Here is a 21,054-nt window from a genome sequence, read left to right as displayed (position 1 = left end):
CTGGGCCTGCTAGAAAGACCCCAGTTCTCACAGGCCATGTGTTGACCTTTCTTGTTTAGATTACTTCCTTTAGCATTGTCTTCCAGTTCCTTGCCTTTTAAATCAAGGGGAGCTTGAAAGTGCTTCACCTAATTTAGACCACACCTGTGGATTTTCCAATACCTCTTCCTGCCCAGGGCACTGCGATAGGCTGTCTCCACAGATGCAGAATGTGCCTGGTCTAGTGCTGTTCTCCCTGACCTTCCGAAAGAGGGAGAATGGATCACAGTGGGACTGATTGAGGAAAGCAGGCTTACACATCCATAATGATGTGTTGATGCCCATCAGTTTGACGTAGCTGCTGTTCTCTTCCCTGTGGGGCCCCAGTGTTCTGATGCAAGTCCTGGCTCCAATGAGTGACAGGTGCGACTAACGGCCGCATGAGTTATTTCCTTTGGAAACCACAGCTGTGGCTGAGGCCAACGGATGGCAACGGTGCCACCAGGCTCTCTGGGAGCAATCCGCTTGGCTGTCTCCAGCCTCAGGAAGGACTTTTAAACTAGATGAAAATAACCTAAGAGGCCACGTTTTGATGGTAACTGTAAGTGCCCTAGAAATGGGAAGTACCCAGCATGAGAACAGAGTAGAATTTAGGAGCCAAGATTTTGAAATGAAGTAGACTGGATTCATATCCAAGCTCTACTGCACTCTAGATTTGTTACTTTGGGCTATGTTGTTGTTGTTGTTGTTGTTTTTCCCTCACTAAGCCTCAGTGGCCTAATAGGTGAAATGGGGAAAATGTGTAGCTTATGTTTATTGTGAGGATTGACTGAGATAAAATGCTAAAGCATTTTTCATGGTGTCTGGCACATTTGAGGTTCAATAAATTTTAGTGTTTATTATTATTAGTACTGCAGGAGGTAGGAAGATATATGGCTTCTCTCTGGTAACCCACATCTTTCTTTAGCCAAAACAAGCAGCCTATCTCCTTGTTTGGGTGATGAGAGTGATGATCTTACCTATATCACTATGTTTTCATGAGAATCAAGTATAAAGCACTTTGAACAGTGCCTGGCACTTAGCAAACATGGTACTATTAGCTTTCATTATTTTTATTATTGCTGCTTTTGTTTACTAAGGTACATGGGCATTGACCTAGGATGTTTCCACAGAATTTCCTTGTGTTGGTTGTGGATCTGAAATTATGTGGGGACTTCCAAAGCAGAGGAAATAGCAACAGCTGTTTGTAGTTAGTTTGATATTTGAAATACTTTATTCTCAAATTAATTCCTCAGATGGAACAAAAAGAACTTGCTGCAATAACAGAACTGAGTGCATTTTGCCACATGACTCTATTTTCATGTATTGATCCTTTGGAGTTGGACCTGTTCCTTTCTTGTCCCCTGCATTTGGGCTGTTGCTTCATCGTAGGCAGCAGCTCACAGTCACCTGCTGCAAGAGTGTGTTCTTGAAACATGGATGTTTTTGAGCTTGAGAGGGTTTGCCAGCTGAACAATTCCAACAATAGGTTTTAATGTCTTAAGTGGGTCCATTTTGTTGGCCAGCATTTGAATATTGTATAACATTAATGAAGAGACAAGCTTGTATTCAAAAGTAGTGAAAATATCAGAAAACTCCAACCTGAGAAATGAATACCCTTGGAATGCATGATCAGGCCATTTCTCATTAATTAGTAGGTTTGTACTCTACACGTTCCATGAAATGTTCCTTTTCTACAAAGGCAGGTGTTTGTCTATGTTCAACCTTTTCATGCTTTGCTTAAATATGGTTTCTGGATTGTGTTTCATGTCCCTGAAGCATGCAGTCCAGAGGAAGGAGCCAGAACTCTGTTTCTCAGTCTGGCATGAAGGGAAATGCTTTAGTTTATTTTAAACATTAACCACTCAATGATACAGTAATTTTTTTCTGTGTTTTAGCAAATTGGTTGTTTTCTAATACCTTCTTAAGAATTTGGACAATTACTTTTCCTTTTTTCTCCCTGGATTTACATGGAGATTCAGAATAACTTTGAAGAGCTGAAGAAAACATACTGCTGGTAAAAGATGCAGGATCAATGTCTAAGGGGCCAGCACCTTGAAGAAACCAATTAGAAATACAGGCATTTTGGTAATGACTCCTTCTTTTGCTCCTAAGGACAGATTCTCTGGGTGCATCGGACAAGGCCAAGTCAAAGGCAGAATAGAATTTGTAACAAATTCTTGGGAATATTCACTTTCAAAGCTGGTGTGTGAAATGTGGCAATACTACTTCTCATGATATACAAGTGGTTGAATGAGACAAGCTCAGAAAGTGTGAGACTGGTTCTAAGGCAGGTAGAGAAAAGTAGAGAGGAGGGTTTAGGATGCCAGTGGTGAAGCATGAGGTGGAGAAATCTTTGTGAGAGCTGGGTCCAGGGAAGGGAATCCCAGAAACCCAGAAGGAATGTGTCAAAATGTGGACCTTCTATAAAGGTGAGTCTATCTCTTCATTTCATACACCCCTGAGTCTCATGTGTCACACAGAGATTGTGTAAATGATATTGTAATGGAAAGATAAAACTCAAAAGGAAACATGTAGACAAGGAGCTTGAAAAGGATAAACTCTTCTACTGAGGAAGTCGATCTTCAGAAATTTATTGTAGATCGTCAAGGCCAGTGGGAACTTTGTATAATAATCCAGCTTAACCCTTTGCTTCAGATCCAGTCTCCTTTTGATCCCTTACTGGGGAGAGCTGATCTTATCTTCTACATCTCCAAAGGTGACACCTTGTAAATGTCTTCCCATGTCTCATGGTCAGGGAGTTCTTCTTATAGTCTAAACAATATTTCTCTCACTTAAGTTTATACCCTTCTTGAACTGCCCTCATTCTTTCCTCCTGGATCTCTTTATCTTCTCTTTTGTAAGGCCAATACTAATTACTTTAGTTCTTTTCCAAGAAGACGATTTCTCCCAAACCTTGTGTCATTTTTTGAGTATGTCTTTATACCCATATAGGTATTTTTGTGGCTAGAAGGAGAGTCCTTCTGGGATGGTATTTTTACCCCCGGGTGGATCTGTGCTGTGAATAACCTGAGCCATTCTGGAACCATCCCCAGACCGGGCAGGTGGCAGCCCCATTTGCTCTTTCCTGAGCGCCAAGGCAGAGAAGCAACTCTGGCTCCTTCTCTCTGGACCGCGTGCCTCCGGAACACGAAACTCAGTCACAGACACCATATTTAAACAGAGCAGGGAAAGGACGAAAATAGACAAAAAACCTGTCCATGTGGGCCAGGAAAGCTGCATTTCCAATATGCTGTTAGCAAGACCCTGCTGCGATTCATATAGCAAGTAGTCAGGGTAGAACCTGGACGGTGAGCAGAATGGCCACCCATGGGCATCCCTGGGCACTGGCGTGCCAAACACGTGCAAGGGGCAAGATCTGGAGCAGGGAGGAGGAAGACAAGGCCCTTCCCTAATATATGAGGAAGTACAACTTAAACAACTGAAACTATTACAAAGAACACAAGAGCCATAGAACTGGGTCTGGGCTTGATGGTTGAGAGTGGTGGTTTTTAGACTTTTGAAGCAAGGAATTTTTCAGAAAAAATTTTGGAAGTTCAATATGTAAAACAGATGTCAAAAAATGACTGATGGGACCTGTGGTCCTTAATTGTGTCTGAGGCTTAAGGCTGAGGACAAAATGCAATCAGGGCACTTACCTCTCTACAGGGCTTCCAGGTTGGTGTCAGCTCAGAGAGCTAGCCTAACCACCCTACCTCCTCCATGTAAAGACCAGTAGAACAGAGACAGCTGTGGAGAAGGGTAGTGTGCATGAAGTCCCCCTGTCAATCTCTGAGAAGTATAGAAGACAGATCCTGCCTTTGCCTGTAGGTCTTCCGGCAGTCCACAGATGGTTGATGACAGCGGAGGCACTGACTTCCAGACACTACTGCAGCCAAGGAATGTGGGTGATGTTAGTCAGAAAATATGCTCCAAATTACCTGGCTGTATCCCCCAGGGGAGCTGTTTGGGGGTCATGACCTGTCAATAGGGAGGGTCGATTCTCCCACCTGATATTAGTGAACCTAGTGACAATGAGTTAGAATAACAGTTGTGAACAGTAAGAAGACTATGGTAAGGTCTTCCAGCCACATAGGAATCTGGCTATCCTTTTCCTTCTTTACTCCCTCACATGGGAGGCCGTGGCACCTAGAAGAGAATGGGGAAGAGCAAGGGTGAGGCAGGCTTCTAAACGCTGGGTTAGATCTCCTTTTCTCTCCTCTATACTATTGAAGTTGAACTCCAGTCTAGACCTGGAAGAAAAGGAAGAAAGAGGATCAAATTAGATGTGAGAATAAAGTTGTGAATGGGGCAAATACAATCCCTGGGGAGGTGGGTGAGAACGCATATGGATCTAGACAGAGAAGGTAGCTTTAGGGGTGGAAGGTTCTAGGTCTGGGGAGGAAAAGAGGATGCCCAGAATCCTTTCCCCATGTCCCCAGGTTGGCCTAAGGCTGACACTAACTTCACATGAATCAACTTGGATTTGCCCCAATGAAAGTAACTGAAGGCAGACTGAATTTGCTGCCTTGCATTTAAGGAACAATCTCCTGGACTGGCAGGAAGCTCTGGTTTCCCGTTTAATTGTGGTCAGGATTTCAGGCTTATTTTTAAATTGAGTAGGGGTCAATTCCAATTCACTTTAATTCAATTCCAAGTCCAAATTCAACACACTTCTTGCATACCTACTATCTAGTTGGTCCTGTGTTAGATTTTTTTTATCAAGAATGTGAGAGGAGAACAGGATAAGACAGGTCACATCTGCTCTTAGTGACATGTCTTGGTTGATATTATTATCCTCACTCATCTCTGTCTTGCCCACCCGTAGTCAGGACCACATACATATTACACTCCTCTAAGAAACCCATCCACACTGCTAGCCATGGGACTCCACCCTTTCCCAACTTTCCTAATGATCTGTGTCACTCAGTTCAGCTCCTCATTGTGGTCTAGTTTATCTCATCTCAATAATCATATGGAAATCAGCTCAAGAACAATAAAGGCATGCTGCCAAGAGTAGATATGCCATGTCTTGTGGTTAAAGTCTTAGACTCTTGGTCAGCTCTGCTTTCAGAGCACTCTAAAGGGTTTCTGATATCAGAGACCTCTGTTATTGTAGCTGTGGTCTTTTGCAGTCTTGGCTTTGAGAAACTTAGAAGATGTTGTTGCCCACATAGGATTAGCCACACCAGGGGCAGCAGGCAATGCTCTAGTCCAAGTCTGACTTGAAACTCAAGAAGCAAGTTTCTGTACAAGAGGAAATGAAAATTTCCAATCTCTTAAGACCAGGTCCTAGAAAACCGGCACAGTGTCACTTCTGCTGTATTCTATTGCTCACCACAGGTCCACCACAGATTCCACCAACTTCAAGGGGAGGGGAGCTAGATTTTACCTGTCAATGGGAACAGTAGCAAATATCTGTGGCCGTCTTTACCACACTTTGGTAAGAATGAAGTCATGTTCAGAAGCCCAGTGTGTAAAATATAGAAGGTGGGAAACTTAGAGACTCCTTTTTTGGTCTCTGTTTTAACCCACACTCTCTTCATAGAAAGCCTTTAGAATTATAATTTGAATTTGAAAGCTATAGTAACTGCAGTTTGTTGTGTGAGAATAACAGAGAAAAGTGTCCTACATATTTAATGATAATTTTCTCCGGATATTGTCTCAACTAGGGACTTATTCTACCCAGTTGACATGACACACGCTTTGGGTACCTGCTCTGGTCATGCTGAATGCAAGATCTTAGCATAGGCTGTGGGGTGCCTCAAAGCTGCCCTGACCGCATGCCAAAGATTCTCCACATGGGGCTCAAGCAGAGAGGAAAGTGAGCTCTACCTATTATCCGTCCTTTAACCATACCAGGAGGGTTGTGCCTCCCTTCAGAGCCTAGGGCAGAAGACTTTATCGACAGAGCACTGCCCTTTTTTGTTTGAGAGTATGAGCAGGTGTTATCTGAGAACAAGCAGGTGTTTGTAGAAATGTGACCTTGAGCCCTGGTTACAGACCTGCTCTTTTGTTCTGGTGACTCATTTTTCCTTGAATGGAGTTGGTTTCTATTTATGAAATGGCTGTGAGGCCACAGTGACCAGCTTGGACACTACTGTTGTATATGTGAGCGCTTCCCCTCCGAAGAGCAGATAATTACTGAGTGCATTTGATACCTGTCTGCCAGAGGTGTGGCCACCCCCTGTCACCCACAAGTTTGTCTACACAGAGGGCAAGCAAATATAGCATGCCTGTGTCACACTTGCTTTTTTAAAGAAGGTTATACCTATAGGTAAACAGAAAGTGCTTTGTTCCAAAGACTCTTCTGTTCTCGGACTGGAAAAATCTAATTTAGTCCATCCTGGGAAGCTACTGGGCAATTCTGAAAATCTTTGGCTAATAGAAAATAATTTAGAACAGAGAATCACCTTGGGTAAGACAGTGAACATTTTAAAACTGTACTGACTGTGGAACTTAAGCCAGCATTTTGCACTTCATCATATTTCTCTCTGCTAATCACTGTGAGGAAGCATGTATATGTGTATGTATGTACATATGTGTGTGTGTGTGTGTACTTCTGGGTCTCTGTGTGAGCTAATGGTTTATTCTCCAGGGCCACCAAGTCCTAAGAGGTGTGAGTTCAGGTGAAACCCAGAAATAAGAAGTGTTTGTATGTTTAGCATAGACGTAGACAACAAATACATGTCTGTGTAAACCCAACTGACAAAATTATATGTTGGAAAAATTTTCTAGAAATGTCCCACTTATGGTAATGTTATCACAAAACTCTAAAGTTGGGCATCAATACAGTCCTGCAGGCTCTATGCAACCACCAGAAATGTGGTCTGTAACTCAAAAGCCACTGCAACTTCAGATAGAAGATCACATCCAATCAGATGCCAAGTTTGTTTCAAGATTTAATACAGGGCTTTGTCTACCCAGGCCACATGACGCTGTAACTCCTTCAGAGTGTCAGGATTCAGAGAAGTATTTTCCAGTGATTACACCTGTGGTGACGGAAAATGAACGGACACACTCAAGGTCCAGATGGCTGATGAAATCATGGGGAGCAGGATGGACTAGGTTGTTCTATAAGCATATTACATGGCTTGGAGGTTTCTCATGAAGTGTCCTTCTTCTTATAGTATTCCCAAAAGCACAAAGATGGGAAGAATTTGTATTTTGGTCAGTGGCAGGTATAAAAATATTTAAAGGGATTTCTTCATAGTTATATAAGACATGACATAGTTTATGGACATGATTTCTTTGAGGCTCTCCTGAGTTATTCTTGTTCTTCATGAATCTAGTTTTGACTGAGAGTGATATACCCTTTCACCAATCCTCCTGGCATCCTCTCCCACGCTTCACCTGCCTAAAATGATAGAAAAAAAAACCCCTAGACTGTCTTTCTCAAAGGCAATAGTCTACAGGATGCTCCCCATTATGGCAGTGGTGTTTGAGAGAAGGGATGCAACGTTCAATAGGAAGCATGGGGTTTTCAATAGAGCGCAGTGCTGAACAGAAAGGCCCCCTTTAGCAATCTCTTGAAGCAGAATGAGCTCCTTTGAAATATAAGTGGCCCTGTAAAAACACAAGCAGATTCTGCAATATCTATTTAGGGCATCCGGGAATGCCACATAATAGGAACTTGAGCGCACCTGATGGTAACCATATGGCAGGTTCTGATGACTGACAATAGGTAGAGGCTGCAGTAATTAATGAAAATGAGATGCCATTTGTGGCCCCCAGAATGAGAGGATAGAGAGGAAGCCAGTCTATTTGCAAAGGCTGGGATGTGCCCAGAGTGTGCTTCTAGCCTGGGACCGGCTGGGCCCATGTTTCTGTGTGTGAACAGGTGTGAGAGAAATGATGCTGTGGGAGGGAGGGCTTGTTTCTGGCCAGTGAACTACCATGCCTTCTGGGCCTGCAATGGGAAAATGAGCTTGCATCACTGAACCCCTGTACCTTGCCAGAATTTTTAGTTTGATGTGGGAGAGATTTCAGGTAGAAATCCAGTTAATTGGCCTGGTGGAAGTACAGACTCTATTGTGTGAGGACTCGGGTGTGCTGTGTGTGATTTTGACTTCTCTGGATTTCAGGGTACAATGCCTCCCTTTACCCTCTTGGGGATGACTCCTTAAGGTGTGCTTTGCATCAGAGTGTAGCAGAGTTTGGCTAGCCTCTGGCAAAAGAAAAGGAGAAAGGCAATACCTCATTGTTTTAATGGTTTTTTCTTGGATGTGGGGGTGGGATAGAAGATGGGAGCTGGCCAGCGAGAAGTGGGCCATGGGGAGATTCCAGAGAGACTGATTGATCTTGTCAAAAAGAATAAAGGTATTCACTCCCCAGAACCCCCCTTCAGCACATGGGCATGTGGGATTGAGGCGGTCACTGTGAAGTCTTGCGGTTAGGCGTTCCAAAAAGAAGTTTCTCCATGATTCCTGATTGCTTAGGACAGTTATAAGCAATACCAGCTGGGACCCAGCAAGCCTGTCTCCAGCTTTATTGTTTCTGATTTATCAGTGGTGTGTGTGCCTAAAAGAACTGATCTAACTGCCCTTTATTGCTAGGCTATTCCATAGCCAGATAGGAGAGTTGAACATTAACAAGTGGATTTGCTTTCAGTAGCTGCCTCTGTGTGTGTGTGTGTGTGTGCGTGCACGCGTGTGTGTGCGTGTGTGTATGTGTGTGTATTTAGCAAGATAACAGTATCTTGTTCAGGGACAAGCGACTCAAATTTTTACAAGAAGATTCCCGTTATTTTGTCTCCCATCTTGAATTTTCCCTAATTTATTTGAAGCTGCCTCTTTTACTAGAGCCAGAGAGGATCCATAGGGCTGTTTTGTAAGAGTCCTTCGTAAGTGGTAGAAACTCAGTTGGAGCCAGGTTGGAGGCACCAGGCACTGTGCATTGAAGATATATTTCAAGTCATCCCTGGTGGACAATTTGCACTGTTCAGTGTTAAAAGGCTCTATCGCAGTGGTTCGGAGAGCCCCCCTAGACCTCCCGCCTTGGCAAGCAGAGTTTACAAATGATGTCTTCCACTCAGCCTGCCTGGAGTTTCTGGCTTAAATGGCTGGCAGAGTGAGTGAAAGTGAAGAGTCAGAACTCTCAAGCTGTGTGAAGGGAAAGGTTTTACTACCGAGTGGAAAATAATCATCGAGGTTAACTGTTCCTGGATTGACCAATCAGACAGATGGACTGCTCTGACTTGGGCTGAGTGAAAAACTTCTGAGACTCCTCTGCAAGGGGAAGAGGCAGGTGGAAATAGAGGATGAGTGACTCATGACTTTCCAGTCCAGAGTTTTGCCCATTCATTTCTTTCTTGGAGGAAACAAACTATCCTGCTAAAGTGACAATGATCCACTGGAGGACTTTGGTTTGGAGTCTAGCTCCTATGGTTTGTGAGATATTGTTTCATTTGGGTAGTTATTTCCTTCTGTACTTTCTTGATCACAAGTTACAATGAGGAAGGGCAGACGAAGAATGACAGATGAGCTCCTGATTGCGCAGAAACTGGCTCCTGTCATGGGAATTTAGTCTTGTCAAATGTGAATTCTAGTTCCAGGGCTGGGGATCCTAGAGATCTGACCACCTCCCCTCCTCTGTTGGAGATAGAAAAACAGATTCTCATTTTATTTAGGATCTGGGATACATCAAGATGGCAGAAGTGTTCAGCTGACAGACTCTCCCCCCCTACCACATTTAATGAACAGTCTCTCTTGTCTTGTGGATGAAAAACATCAGGGAGAATTTGAATAATTTTACACAATTCCTGAAGCCTGATCTATGGCCAAACACATTAGCTTTCTGAGTTTTAAAAAGTATTTTCCCCTCCAGAATTAAGGCAAATCATTCTTACATAGCATTAAGTGTGTATGCTTTTTTTTTTTTTTTAAAAAAGATAAAACTAAGCATTTAAAAATGCCCCAAACTAGTGATACTTTATTATCTTCTTAGATTATTTAAAATTGTACCAGAGAAAATGTGTATCCAAATTTAGTTCAATCAGAAATGGGTGTGTGTCAATGGGAAGATCTTTCAAATATTTAAGCTATAGATTCGTTCATGCCAAAAGGTGGAAGGACGTTGCCTTTAGCACCTTTCTTGTTAGAGAGAGTTGAACATTTGGTTTTATCAGACACTGGCATGGTAATGAAGCTATTTTGATAGAAATAGCCTCATTACTATTCATTTTTGCTGGCTCCCAACTAATTCTTGAACCAAGGCTCTATTTTTCCCCTCCAGAAGAAAACAGGCACAACAAGCAAAACAAGATGCTCTTAGCCTCTGAAGCTAATGAAAAATTCACACCACTTTTGCCCAAGGGGCCATGGTAGAGCCTCCTGCCTCTGCCTGTGATGACTCTTCTCCTTGCCAGGCAGTGTGTGGGACTGGCCCTCCCTCCTCATGGTCCTACCCTAAAAGACAGACCATTTGATTCAAGGGGCAGTGTTGTCTTCCAAAGCTAACATTCAACTTCTATTTGGAGGGTTCTCACCCCTCCATTCTTAGCATGCTGCAACAGGGCACACCTTGCACTGAGGTGGAAGAGACCCTGACTTCAGTTCTAGTTCTTCTCCTCACTGTGTAATTTTGAGCATAACAATGAGCCACTCTGGGTCTTGGTTTCCACAGATGACAAAGGGTTTGTTTAGGTGGTTTCTAAAGACTCCTTCTAGGTATAACATTCCAGACCAGGTAGGTTTTCGTTTTCTCCATTTAAGAATGAACTTTTCATTTTAGAACAGTTTTACAAATATAGAAACATTGGAAAGACAGTACAGAGCTTCCCAGTATGTCCCTCACTCAGTTCTCCTATGAATGACATCTTACATTCTTATGATACATATATCATAAGTAAGGAACCACCATTGATACATTACTATTATCAAATGAAGTTTACCTTTTATTCAGATTTCACTAGTTTTCCACATTGTCCTTTTTCTGTTTCAGCGTCCCACCTGAGATACCATTTAGTTGTTGTGTCTCCTTAACCTCCTCTGGTATGTGACAGTATCTTACATTTTCCTTGTTTTTGATGACCTTGACAGTTTGGAGAAATATCTGTCAGGTATTTTGTAGAATGTCTTCCAACTGGGGTTTGCCTAATGCTTTACTCATGGTTGGACTGGGGTAATGTTTTTAGGAGGAAGAGCACAGAAATGAAGTGACCTTTTCATTGCCTCATATCAAGGGTACATGCTGTCAACTGATGATGTTAACCTTGGTCAACTGGTTAAGGTATTGTTTGCCAGATCTCTGGACTGTGAAGCCCCTCCTCCGCTTCCATACACCGCTCTTTGGAAGCAAGTCACTAAGTGCAGTCCACACTCAAGGTTAGTGGGGAGGGTGGTCAGGGGAGTTAAGCTCCACCTCCTGGTAGGGGAGTATCTACATGGCAGGGGAGTATCTGCATGAATTATTGAAATACTTCTGTATTGGGAGATTTGTCTCTTCTCCCCATCTATTTATTCGATCATTTATTTATACCAAAGTGGACTTGTGGATATTCATTTTATACTTTGGATTTTAATCTGATACCTAGCTATTTATTTTGCTCCTCAAATTATTCCAGTTTTGGCCACAGGGAGCTCTTTCAGGTTGGCTTCTGTGTCCCTTTGACATGTCCTCATCCTTTTGTTTTGCGAGCACTTCCTTACTTTCTGTACTGCACGATGCTTTGGGCTCATTATATGTATTCTCTGCCCTAGCCTTAGAATCGGCCATTTCTCCAAGGAGCCCTGGTTGCTTTTATTGGAGAATGTTGTTAGAAACCAAGATCTAGGTACTGGGTGTGACTTTTCGTTTCTGAAATATATAACTTTTATGTACATAGCTACATCTTGTTGGTCATATAAAGAGGTATATGATGTTCCCACTCTCAAGATTAATATAGGTCAGTGTCATACAAAAGAGTATATAGTCAAATGTTAGAGGGACTACCATTTTAGTTAAAATAAAAAAGGAAGTTTAGATTCTCATAGCTCAAAGAATTATAAAAAGCTTTCATTCTTTCTCTTCTCTATTCTTTTTACTTATTATTCATACCTGGTTAGTCTACACTGGATGTAGGAAAAGCTAATTTATTTACATAGATATGTTAACAGTCTGAATAAATGCTGCTTATTTCAGGCATGAGTCTCTAAATCATGCAAAGTCTTTCATTCAGAAAGGAGAAGTATCAAGAGGTTAGACCATCTGGGGAAGGCTTCCTGGAGGAGGTAGCATTTGATCTGGTAGTTAAAGCACAGAAGCTGTTTGGGGTGCAAAGGAGGGATTCTTGTATTTCTCTTTGGGAGATGCAGTAGAAAGAAACTAGGCTCAGAGATGGGGTCCTAAAGGGTTTCTTAATGCCATTATTCTTGGAAGGCCTGATGTCTATCATTTTTAAAACTGTGATGGATTTCCCTAATATCAAAAAGATATACTTCCTTTATTTATACTCCCCAAAATGTTGATACTTGCTTGAAACATTCTTAAAGTTTTATATATGAAGGGAGAGAGAGCCAAGTGAGCTCATACCAAAATAGTCATAATTATAAAATGTCTGTGAATACTTAAATAGTAGAGATTGGAGCAAATTGTATCCTCAATGCCTGTGGAGGCAGTTGCATGCTTGGGCCCGCCAGTGTTGTTTGGTGGTGCTTTTGACTCTTGGTTTTCTTTTATGTGAAGAGCCTTGGCCAGTCTATAGACACAGATTTTTGAGATGCTGTTAAACTTCCCCCTAAAACAAGGTGGCCAGAATGACTAGGGTCAGCCCTGGAACAGGCTCTTTAATGGACAGAGTCTCATAAAAGTGTTTATTAGCCTCAGCTGGGTCATCATCATATGAAAATGACCTTTTATCCAAACTCTTAGGTCAAGTGTGCTTACTTGAGACCCAGGGTCTTTAGGTCTTTAAATGCTGGACTTTGTTTTTGTTCCAATAAAAATGGCTAGACTTGACCTATTATCTTTTTAAAAGTTATGTCCTGCTAGACCAGATGGTTTTCTTTATTCATTAAGCAAGTTCAATGTGAATTGAAGCATTGATAGGAAATAGGGCTCAGGATGGGGAAAATACAACTTTTTCACATAGTAGAGAAGAAAATATAGGGAATAGAAATCTCCCTCTTCTGTATACAAGCTTTTCCACAGCATTGAAAGAAAGTTTTTAAATGGGGGAGATGGAAGAAGCTTTGTTCTTGGTAATACTACAGTAGCACTTAATTACCCCATCTGACTACATGGATTAATATAAGCTTTGAGTTATGTATTATCTCAAGATATGTAGTGATATACAGTAAAAGCATAATCTAGAAGAGGTGATCTAGAAAGCCACACAACAGTATGAGAATAGGACTCTACTGCACTTTATGACAGTGAAACCACTCCAGGATATCATAGTATGATTTTTGATTTGGGTAAAACAAGGACAGATGTATGTAAGTGAAGAATTGTTCTTATCTCCCGCTAGTTATGTTAAAAGTAGTTGGACAGCAGAGGGGTTTCTTTTGCCTCCAACTACTGCAGCCGTGTCCCATGGAGGAACCCATCCAATGCTTCAGGCTCAGCTTCTGACACCCTCTTTCTCCAACAACCTCCACTCAATTCCACTTTAGCAACTGCTCCCATAGCAACTACTAGACCTTGCCATCAACTGGAGTTGCTCCAGTTTTGAAATCCTGAACTCTGAAATTCTCCTTTCTGACCACAACCTCTGATCCTTCTATCAGTCCTCACTCTTTCATGCCCTTGAAATATGTTCTTTGGTCTCCTTGGGACTCCCTGTCTCTTGACCTTTCCTTATGTTAGCAGTATACCACTCCCTCCTAGCTTCATTCCTCTTCCTACCTTGTGTGAGCAACCATTTCAACTCAACTCTCACAAGCATTCAGTTTTCTCGCTCTTTTGACTTCTTGTTTTATCTGTTTCTCCAATGTCTGGCTAATGAACTAACTCTCTCTCTCTCTCCCCCGTTTTAGTCTCCCCCCTCCTTCTCTCTCTTCCCCTCTTGCTTTTCATTGCTTGTTCTGAGCTTCTAAGCACTATGGAAGAAAATTTTCTAAATTTTCTAAAGGATGATCTCCTTTATTAAAAATTGATGATTTCCAACCTCACCTAAACAGCTGGAGCTGCTGAATAATCCCAGGGCCAAGATGGGAGTAGGGTGAGGGAGTTGCCTAGAGTGCAATTTGAAGTGCCTAGAATTTAAAGAGGCCCTCACTCCTGGTGCCAACCTTGCATTGACATGATCCCGGGGGTGAGTGCCTTCTTAAATTTTGTGCCTTAGGTTCCTCACTTGTCCCACCCTAGTTCTGACCTTGCCATTTTACTCATCTCTCCTTACTCCTTTTGTGTGCTATGAGAGGTGGCCTTTCTAGCCTTTGCCACAGTCCTCAATGTGTCTGTCCACCCACATATACAAGACGCCATTGCCTATTTCAATGAAAACTGCTGGTCAACAGACTGGAATTCCCTCAACTTTCCTCCATCCTACCACCAAACATACTAATCCTTGATCACCTTGTTTCATTCTCTTTGCCTTAAGAAGGAGGATATTTCACACTCTTCAGTTTTTTCTCTTGGTCACATCACTTCGTAAGCCCTCTGGAATCCTTAACCTATCAATCATCCTCTTCCTCTCTTGTGTTGATTCTTTGTAAATATTATTGTCTCCTTTTACTAAAAGTACAGTTTTTCTCAGTCTTGTCTTCCTTTTGAGTGAATTCCAGTCTCCAATGTGTGTGAAGAATGACCTGTATTCTTCCTCATCTTCAATTGCTACCTAAGCAGTACAATCTAATTTTTGATCTGACATCTTCCATCACTATACCATTCACTCTGTATCAGTCACTGGCTATCTTCCAATAGCGATATTCATTGGCTTCTTCTAAGTCTTCCTCGTATCCAACCTCTCTGTGGGAGTGACTTGGACCCTCCTCTCCTTGGTGTCAGAGGTGTTCCCTCTTTGGGTTCCCCACTCACTTCTCTGGTGCTACTTCCCCAATTCCCTTTTCTGGCATCTCTCTCTTGCCTGGTCCTTACCTGTAACTTTCTCTCAGTCTCATCTCCAGTCTTCTCATCTTATAATCCACTCTTCCCTCGAGTGACCACCCACTCCCATGCTTTCAGCTACCACTCATGCATTCCCTCATGAAATCTATATCATTATTTCTAGCTGAGACTTCCCTGTTGAACTCCAGCTCCAGGCCTTCAAGAGCGATATTTCCAAAACTGAACTATCATTTCCCCTAACTCTGTTCTCCTTTTGTATTTTCCACTCTCCATTAAGACATATTCACTTAGCTAACCAAATTAGAAAATCTCAAACTCATTTTTGAATTTGTATTTTTTGATCTCCTTCATATACCATCAGTTGAGTCAATCTTCAAAATGTTCCCTAGAATTCACCAATCCTCTTTTACCCTCTGTAAACATCTTAGTTTAGTTTCTTACTATTTCTTGACCAAAGAAATTCAGGAATCCCTAATTGATCAATTGGCCTTGCCCGTACTATAGTTGCTATTCTCTGTAAAATAGCAGTTTTGATACAGTCATTTCCCTGATCAGAATCCTGTAGAGTGCTCGGGCATATCTCAGTGGGACAAAGCAACCTTTTTCACCTACCCTTACCCTTGACATGAAGAGAAGGTCTCTGCTGTGTGTCTGTGGTGAGTTCTGGGGACCTTATAGGTCTTTCTTTGTGCCTTGGTTTTCCTTGTTCAAACATTTTACTTTTTGTCTCAGTATTGAAAAGTGCTCTAGGGGATAATAAAGGTGTTATTTCTCCTTCAAAAATAAATGTAGTCACGTGGGCCCCATTGACTACATGAAACTCAGATCCAGATTCCTTAGTGTGGCATTTGTGAGACATCCCTCACAATCTACCTCTCCAGGCTTGTTCCCTACCTCTTCCCATTTAACCACATGCTCTCTGGAATTCCACCACACTGCTTACTAGCTGCTTTCTGAGCATCCTTTTATTTTATAGAGTATCTCCCCAGCATTCTCTTTCTAGTCAACTTCTATTCATCCTTCAACACCTGGCTCAAATGTCACCTCTCTCAAGAGGCTTCCTTTTTCTCTTGCTTTTTTTCCCATGGCTTATGAGGACTTTGCCTAATCTTCTATTAAAGCATATATTCATTGTGCTGGAGATAGTGGTGTATATGTCAGTCTATGGCTTAAGCTGTGAACATCTTAACATCAGGAATTCTGCCTTAGTTACTGTAGTAACCCTTGCAACTAACATAGAGCTTTACCTATGGTAGGTATTCACACATGTTTCTTGAAAAAATGATTGTTCCTACACTGATGCAAACAGTGGGTGGTGGGCAGTTACTCATCTTGCTTGGCCTCAGTTTTCTCCTGAGGCCAAGCAAGATATACGAGAAGGGAGTTGTGATCCTGTGCTGGCATTGGTTGGATTTTGGAGCTGCCTGAGGCCACTAGGGGACATAGGTGATGCTTCTATCAGAAGTAAACTGAAGCATTGCAGATAAACAACTTGTGGGGAAAGCAAGGAAGAGGTAAGGCAAGTAAAAGGGAAGATAAAATGAGAAACCATCAAGGAAGAAAAAGATGGGAAATGTGTCCCTGCTGAATCTCATGGCTTCAGAGTCTTGTAATTGACTAGTAAACATTTATGCTGTCTCTGCTATGTAGAGGCCGTGGTGCCGCATGCTGTGGGGATTACAAGTTTGAGGCATGATCACTACCCTCAGTGAGCTTGTACTCAAGGGCGTTAGAACCACAGATATATCAGGTCATGATTATAAGGATGATTTGATGTTGTCAAAGATGACAAAAAACAGTCTTGCAGGGTATATGGTCCTTTCGTGTGAATTACAAAAAGGTGCCCCTTCATCTGGCTTGAATAAGGCAGTGCTGGAGTGTGGAATGGGTTTCAGTCTCCACTGGCCATTGCCCTGGCCTATTCAGGGTAAAACCCACAAAACTCTGTTTAGGGGTGCTGCTCCTAGCTTCCCTCCCAGCCAGGGTCTTAGGGAGGACATTCTGAGAGGCGTTGGTATCATAATGCCCAGACATGCCGTGAGAAAGGATCACTGATAGGGGACAGGCCTCTGCGATAGTGATTCGTTCACGGTAGGGCTGACCAAACCTGTGCCAGCGTCACTGTGAGCTTGATTCTGTTTGTCTTGACTTTTCCTGTGCTTTTGCCTAATTGGAATTGCAGGACTTGTTGATTCCAGGCCAACATTCTTATGCCATGCTGGTGATGGGATTCCCCCTCCCACTTCCCATACATCTGCTTTGCTTGACTTTCCCCGGCCTGTCTGGGACCCTCCTGCTACAGCAGTGGCGGTGGTAGTGGGGTGTGCCCAGGGAACCTCCAGAGGCTGGGCTGTGCCTGTGCTCTGCTGGGCACCGTGATGGGAAGGGACTCTGGTGTGCAGTGGTCTGCTGTCTGCTCTGGGTTGTGGCAGGTAAGAGGAAGCCTGCGAGCAACACGAAGGGCCTTCCAGTGGACTGAACGACCCTCTCGGGCTGCCAGACCTCTGTTCCTTCTTCCTCTATCGCTCATTTCTCTGTTTCCTCTCGACTTCATTCCCTGGTGGGCCGGCTGGGAATCAGCGGAGGGAAAAAGTAATTGAAGTGCTTAAGAGGAATTGTTTGGGGGAGGAGGAGGCAGGGTCAAAAGGAGAACAATTAAGAAGCGATGTGATACAACTGTGTGGAGAAGAATTTAGTATGAATATAATGATCAATTTCCTAATAATTAGGTCTCTTAGACGGCAGAATAGTTCCCCAAGAGGCAATGGTGGGAACCCCATTGCTTGGTCATTTCTAATTAGACTGGAGAAGCACTCACAGAAAATGCTGCAGAGAAAATCCCCCACACTGGGGGGATGGGCATATGACCCAGGGGGGCCTCCGCTATCTCTCATTTTTATGATTCATTGATGAGCACATAATTCACTGATTAGTTAGGCAGCCAAACTTTAAGGGGTTTATTGGTTTCTCACCTCACCTCTGGCCCTTTTAAATTGACCAGATCTATTATCTTCAAAGGGAAAAGTCAAGGCAGGCAGTGACCTAGGCCAGGGGAGATTCTGCCTCATTTCTACAAAATAAGTTTAAACAGAAAAACTTGATTCCACTATTCATCTGCCCTGCAGTGGGTGTGGACGGTCCCAGGCTTTCCTTTCCTTCAGTGATGTTTTCCTCCTCCTGTGAGCCTGCAAAGTACTGATGGGGTTTATTTAGGGGGGGAATATTCTGTTTTTTAAAAATTCTACTTTAAGTTCTGGGGGAATATTCTCTTTTTTTTATTTTTTATTTTACTTAAGTTCTGGGATACATGTGCAGAACGTGCAGGTTCGTTACATAGGTATACATGTGCCATGGTGGTTTGCTGTACCCATCAACCCGTCATCTAGGTTTTAAGTCCCGCATGCATTAGGTATTTGTCTTAATGCTCTCCCTCCCCTTGCCCCCGACCCCTCAAATTGGCCCTGGTGTGTGATGTTTCCCTGCCTGTGTCCATGTGTTCTCATTGTTCAACTCCCACTTATGAATGAGAACATGTGTTTGGTTTTCTGTTCCTGTGTTAGTTTGCTGAGAATGATGACTTCTAGCTTCATCCATGTCCCTGCAAAGGACATGAACTCATTCTTTTTTGTGGCTGCATAGAGGAGGAATATTCTTAACCAGCCTGCCCTCTGTAATCCAGCACCTTAACAAGAGCCCATTCAGCATTCTGGTTAAACACAAGGGCTCGGGGGCCAGGCTGGGCTGGCCCTGGCACGACTCTTTCCTATGTGACTTTCAGCCAGTTATTAAGTTTTCTGTGGCTTTTTTTTCCCTATCTGTAAAATGGTGCTCATAAAAATAGTGACCTCATTTGGTTGTTGTGAGGACGAAACAAGTTAATACTTAGTCTTTTGGACTGTGCTTGTCAAGTACTCTGGACAAGCACTCTCTTAATGGTTAGTGGCCGTTATTGTGACTAAATTATAGTCACTGCTGCAGAGTATGTCCTCATTTAGAACTCCTGCATTTGTTAGTATTCTACCTGACATACACTGATAGGCATGGACTAATTGTTCTTCTGCGTGTAGTTTTGCATTTGAGCATTTACCTCAGCAAGTATTTATTTGAGTCTCTAGTATGAGTGAGGGAAGAGGCAGTCCCTGCCCTGGAAGGGTAAATGATCGTGTGTGTGTATGTATGTGTGTGTGTGTGTGCATGCATGCATCCATGTACCTATGCATGTGCTTGTGTATGTGTACGTGTGTGCATATGCTTGTTTGTGGTAGAAGAGAGCAAGAGCACAAATTACTATCCTAAAAAGTCTGTTGAGTGCCATGAGAGACCCTCTCCTATGGTAATACTAAGCACTCAGGCCTCTCATCTGATTTGGGCACAGCCGGTGGTCTGGGGAGAAAGCATCCTGCAGGAAGTGACAATTGGAACTGGCCTTGAGAGTTGGCAGAGGGCATTTCCAGTTGATATGGATGTAAGAGATAACACTTGACTGGAGCATGAGGTTCACAGAGGAGAGGACTGACAGATCTCCATGATGGCATTGCAGAGGCCCTCAGATGCCAGAGAATGTCTGTTTCCTTTGGTGGGCAACAGGGATCACAGGAAGGAGGGCCAGGAGGAGTTGTGCCTTCTGAAGATCCATGTGGCAGCGGTGCAGAGGGGGCAGAGCTGGGGATGGGGAGGTCATATGGGAAGGCTAGCATGTTCCCACATTTCTGTGTGTAGCTGGGTCCCAGGGCTTTGCCACTTTACTTTCCAGTCCTGCAACTTTATCTGGGGCTCCCACCCTGCCCAATGGCAGGAACCTGGCTTGAGTGTACATGGGCACCTTTGTGACAGCCTGGCATTCATTTGACCTTGCCATTTTCTCTCTTCCTTTTAAGTTTTAGAGTCAGTGCACTAGGGCTGTCGCAGAACCATGGTGTGTGCCTGTATGAAAGTAATGTAAGCATACCTTATCTCTTCAGCCTTTCCACTAAAGGCAACAGAAACTGTATCCTGTGAGAATTGACCCATAAGTGATTTTTTTGGGGGAAACTGGGCCTTGCGTCCAGTGGAAGATAGAGTACTTTTATGCTCTTGGAGAAAGAGGTGGCTGAAGTCATTTGTCATTAGAAGGAAGGAAAGAAGGAAGGAAGGAAGGAAGGAAGGAAGACCTTTATTGGACATCCATATGTCCCCAGATACTTTGCCATGTATATACACTTTTATTGTCTCATTTTTCTCATCATAACTCGGCAAAGATAGAATTCTACCCATATTAAAGACAAAAAACTGAGGCCTGTATAAATTAATTTTTCCAATCCTCAAGCACATATGTTTCCTGCTCCGTGATCTCTCACCAGGTGCCTACATGCCATGAGAAGATGCCCAGCCAGTGTAGAGAACATGGTCCCAACTCAAGGCTGGCTCAGCTTTTCTGTCCTGTTCTATCTGCTTTGATCGGGGTTGCTGGAAATACTACTGAAGGGTGATGGGCTTTAGGTAAACCTCATTCCCAGGTAACACTGGCCTCTGGGCATGGCCCCCCTCACCATCACTGTCCTTTCTCCCACTTAGCAAGCCTGCTTCCTTCATTTAGTATCCCACTGCCAATGGTCTACAGCTGGGAGAGGCACTGTAATCACTTATTTGCTCAATCTCAGCCCTCCCCCTCCAGAGAAAGCTTGGCCTCCAACTTGCAGCCCTCAGAGTGCTGAAGAGGGCCAGGGACACCACTCTCCACTCTCAGGAGCTGGCAATGTATCTGTCAAATGCAAGGGGCACAACTCTAACATGTGCTTGAATGGGCGGACGTGCTCCATTGCCAACGCTCAGTAACACAGAGCAGGAATTCAGGCGGCCTCTGCTTGGAAGAGGATCCTAGAGGCTGTTGTTTGTCCCCTGTGTGACATTTGCTTTTTCACTACTTTGAAATTCCAAGGTTTTCACAGAGTTATTTTCTCCCCCTTTGCCTGAGATAGAATTGTTCTTGAATATTCTCTCTACCAGTGCCCTGGAATTCTACCTTTTTCCCATGGTTGTCTTCCCGCTTTTCCCCTAAAACTTCACAAT

At 43.2% G+C, this 21,054-nt stretch overlaps 1 long non-coding RNA gene across 4 annotated transcripts in view; it reads left to right on the top strand.

The window, feature by feature from the left end:
- The first annotated feature begins 240 nt into the window (after nt 1-240).
- The window catches only part of LOC108581646, a 441,215-nt gene continuing 420,401 nt past the window's right edge, over nt 241-21,054 (top strand). For 2 of the 4 annotated variants that reach the window (XR_004178269.1, XR_004178266.1), the window contains exon 1: nt 241-2,450. This is a non-coding gene — a long non-coding RNA (uncharacterized LOC108581646). The remainder of the gene's footprint in view (nt 2,451-21,054) is intronic. The other 2 variants (XR_002516662.2, XR_004178268.1) reach the window with 1 other exon arrangement.

The sequence above is a fragment of the Papio anubis genome, chromosome 14 (genome assembly GCF_008728515.1).
Source record: "Papio anubis isolate 15944 chromosome 14, Panubis1.0, whole genome shotgun sequence".
Taxonomy (NCBI): Eukaryota; Metazoa; Chordata; class Mammalia; order Primates; family Cercopithecidae; genus Papio; species Papio anubis.
This window is presented reverse-complemented; position numbering and strand designations above follow the sequence as displayed.